The sequence below is a fragment of the Pinus tabuliformis genome, chromosome 2_1 (genome assembly GCF_031772625.1).
Source record: "Pinus tabuliformis cultivar Carrire ecotype Pingquan chromosome 2_1, CPIR1, whole genome shotgun sequence".
NCBI classification, from domain to species: Eukaryota; Viridiplantae; Streptophyta; class Pinopsida; order Pinales; family Pinaceae; genus Pinus; species Pinus tabuliformis.
Window position 1 is genome coordinate 772,534,321 of NC_142299.1, and position 4,459 is coordinate 772,538,779.

Consider the following 4,459-nt stretch of genomic DNA (forward strand, 5'->3'; position numbering starts at 1 on the left):
GTCAAACCTTTGGTCGCTCTCTTCAGGTTAGCATGGGAGCGACTTTAGTTACTTGGATGATATCTAGGCCTTAGCATGAGTGTGACTAAGGATGAGATCTCCTAGATTTGTGACTTGGAACAAAGAAAAAACCCTAATTTCTGTATGGGATTCATATCTAAGACCCTGCTGTAGATCAATGCTGTTAGATGCACATAAATCATACTTCAGCAGCATAGAATACAAATAGTAATAAGGGTAAGAATATTGAGAAGAGATTCTCCCTTTGATTGGGGATCTGCATCATTCATCTTCATTCATGTAATAAACTTGTCTCTACTAGATTCATGCAACAACAAATATGTTAGATCATAAACATATGGCTATCAACACCATGACATCAATCTTTCATCAAAGGCTTAGACTCAAAGCAGTTTATAGATCTCAAAGATTATGAACATAATATAACTTTCTATCAAGTCAGTACATTAGGTTACTGCATCCAGTTTAACCATATTCCATCAAGACAAGGTAGTAAGAGATATATAATTTTAATCTTACACTTATACCTCTCACATGCACTTTAGGACCAATGAGTGAGATTAGGTCATTCAAAAACAATAATAGTGTTAATATCTCTTTCCATATGATTTCATCATGATTTTCATAAGCATTACAAACAGACTCATGTATAGGAGTAAATGAACTATCCTTCTATATCAAATTCATAATGACAAGTATCAAGAGTATCATTTTCTACAGCCAAGGTGCTATCCTTCTTTATAGGATCAAGATATCCAACAGATAGATCATATATATTAGCCAAACATCAAGTGTATCAATGTATCAACATTAGATAGCCTCATACAATTCAATAAGATAAAAAATGTTTAATGCCAGGTGCATATTTTCATCATAGGAAACATAGATCCAAGTCACTTTCATGTGCATATATGAGCCATTAAAGAAAGAGGCATTCTCACCATACCTTAGGGCTTACTAAGCCAATAGCTAAAACACAACATATTGTCCATGTCTTGAGGTATTCAAATACCTGAGCACCTACTCATTATACATAGGCCACTTGAAGCACTTTATCATCTTTTCATTAAGTACCTCTTTGTCTCTTTCCAGATCTGCATCTCAAAATGATCCTTAAGAAGGATCTACACATCTCATCAAGGAGGTTAGAAACATCCATATACATATGCAGGAAGTACAAGCAATAACATAATCATCAGATCCATAAGTCTAACAAGTAAGAAGCATCATAAGTCAAGAAATACTTATCTTCAATGAGAGGTGATCCTATCCCTCTTGAACCAATCTTCAAGAGCCATCATTGTCCATGGTCCATATATCAATTTTTTCTTCAAGTATCCAACCAGATATGCTAAGGATTATCCCATCTCAAACTTCATCAAATCTTCCATGAGTGCTTGAGCATCTTCACAAATACCATGCAAGAGTTTCATACATAAAATCTCAAGACTTTGCCATAGACCAGGATTTTCTCTCCAACCGTAACCTCATATAATACATCAAACCATAATCATCAACATGCCTAAGGTTATCTTCAAGACCTAGAATTCTTTTAGGTCTCCACCATCCTCTTCTTGCTTCCATTAATGGTGTCATCATCAGGGTGATCTCCATGACTTTTCTTCAGCCTAGCTCTAATACCATGTTAATTTTTCTTAAGGCAACATTGCTCTTTACTATGATAGTTGCATTTCACCATTAATACTTTAACTTCACCCCATATCATCATTTCATTATTCAGATCTACACTATTATACATCAATGTGTGCAATAACATAGAAAGAAACAACATGACCATCATCATCAATGCAACAAACTATAAATGGAACAGTAAAAGAAAGCATCACACATATAGAGACACCAGGATTGGTCCGCGACCAGGGAAAAACCCACTATGGCAAAACCCTTGCAAATATTCTTCTTCTTAGATCATCATCAAATGATGCAACAAAAGAGAGTACAATGATCCATAACTATGCAATAAAACAATAATGATATCCATGAAACAAATCTAATCATGCTAGGAATTAGAACCCTCATACTAATGAATGTAATGTGCTATCACAAACTGATGTCAAATGTTGTATATTGCTGTCATTGTGCCGAATACTGCTGAGCACTGTTGTTACTATAATTGAGACCAATACATATGTTTGTAGCGGAAATTAACAAATCAGATCTACAGATCTGTTATCACTGAAAATTCTGTTGCCAAAATTGCTCAGACTAGCTTAAGGACAAAGTGTTTTCGCAGCGCATAAATCCTTTAGCAGTTTCGCAGCGCAACCTGTTTTAGTGTTTTCGTAGCGAAAAACACCGACTTTGCACTAACTGCGCTACGAAATGGGGAATTCGTCCTGATCCATAGCACATCTCACATCAGCTGTCATATTTTCTACAAGAATTTTACGGGGACAACATGTGCAAGGTCTTACATGTCAGTCTTGACACATGTTCTGTAGCCTTATTAAGACTGAAACTTCTGATTCTGGTTTCGATTTGTGATCAATCTGGCGGTGCTTGAAAAGAAGGCTTCATTTCATAATTGGGGTGATAGATGTCACTGAAATTATGACCAATGGGGATAAGGGAACTCTGGTTCTTAATCACAAGCAAGGATTCCAGGATTGTGCAGCTTATGCTAAACTAGAGCAGTGGTTAGGAAGCAAGGCCGATGAATATTGGGATGAAAATTTCGACACTCTTGAACAGAGAGACAACAGCAAAGGGTACAAACCTGACCATGAATGGGTTCAGTGCAATAAATGTTGGAAATGGCGACTTCTGGATCCAAGTTACAACAGTGAAAATCTACCAGATGAAAGGTTTTGTAATATGGCGGCTTTTAAAGGTTCCTGTAGTATCCTTGAACAAGCAGTTGAACCGGGGTAATTGCAGTTGGTGCAAAACAGTCGAATGGCGGATTTATGACTTCTAGACAGTTACGACCTGTGAAGGAGGAAGGGCATTATATATAATTAGCAGCAGCGCTAAATTCAAGTTCTTTGGCAATTACAAACTGCCAGTTCTTGATTCAGAGCCACAAATGTTTTTGGATTCCCCTTGAATTTATAGATAAGTTTCTGCCTTGCTTTTACTCACAGGAAGGCCGCAAATTTTGCGCGAAAACCCCAATATTTTCAGATGGAACGTTGGGGTTTTTAAAAGATATTCGTCTCCCGATCGACCGCAAGTCAGAAATTTCAGGGTGAATTCTGAGTCTTTCGAATTCTATAGCGCGGGTTGTTAATTTATTTTTACCTTTTTAATTAATGATGGCTCGGCCCCAGCAAGATGCAATAGAGACCTTTATGAGTATTACGGGCGCCTCTGAAGCAGCGGCCGTAGAGAAACTCCAGACACATGCGGGAGATCTTAATGAAGTCGTAAATGCCTATTTCAACGAAGGAGAACATGTTCTAACATGACCAGATCGTGATGAAGATCCCCAACCTGATTGGATGGAACATAGTGAACCTCCTGAAATGGAAGTTCGATACCCGGTTGAGCCTTTCCATTCTCTTCCTACAAATTTTCCTGCAGTTGGACCAATAAACCGAGGATTATTTGGTAGTCCTATATTTGATGGGAGAAGTACATCTCGCATGCCTTTTAGGAATTCACTACCACATGTTTCTCATCCAAGAAATGTGAGAACTATTCCAATTGAGTCGAAGGATGAGGAGGGTCAAGTAGCGGATGCAAATTCTGCACCTGCCATTGAGGAGGTGTCTGCTAGTGTTCATGCACAAGGTCCAGAAGTCAGAGGGACACCGATATTTGATGATAATGACGAGCTTCCAAGTACTGCATCTTCCACTTTCATATCAGGTTCAAATTCAGGAAGTGGTTACTATAATTCGTATCCTCATGGTAGAGAGCATAGAGCAAGTGCTCCACAAGTTACTGAAGAACCTGTTGCAGCCATTGAAGAAGGAAATGCTATAGAAGAGGAAATGCTGCAAGCTGCAATTGAGGCATCAAAAAGGGAAGCAGAGGAAGCAAAAATGAGGCAGCAGCATGGTCTAACTAATGATCAACTTAGTTCTAGAGTTGATCAAATTACTCCGATATCAGATGATGATGATTTTGCACGGGCACTATCACTGTCCATAAAGACAGCACAACAAGAAATGGCATGGCGGGAACTTGAGGGGGTGGCAGGAAGTGGTGAACAGAATGAGGATTATGTTAACCTTCTCGAAAGAGAGACACCTGTCCGTTAATACAACCTACAGCACATTAGAAACATGGCAGCGTTCCATACCTTGGATTATTAAAGGGTTAGAAGACATTCTGCTGCATATTCGAAGTGATGGACGATCAAAATGGAACAACACATCAAGGACCGACAAATAGGGGCCTGTGTTTCAGGGTAACAGAAAAGATGTGTCATTGAAGACAAACATCAAAGTCCAGTAAGCAGCTACAAACATCC

At 38.6% G+C, this 4,459-nt stretch overlaps 1 pseudogene; it reads left to right on the forward strand.

Moving 5' to 3' along the window:
• Window positions 1–2,984: 2,984 nt before the first annotated feature.
• On the forward strand, window positions 2,985–4,247 carry LOC149202862 (plant UBX domain-containing protein 8-like; annotated as a pseudogene).
• Window positions 4,248–4,459: the final 212 nt, after the last annotated feature.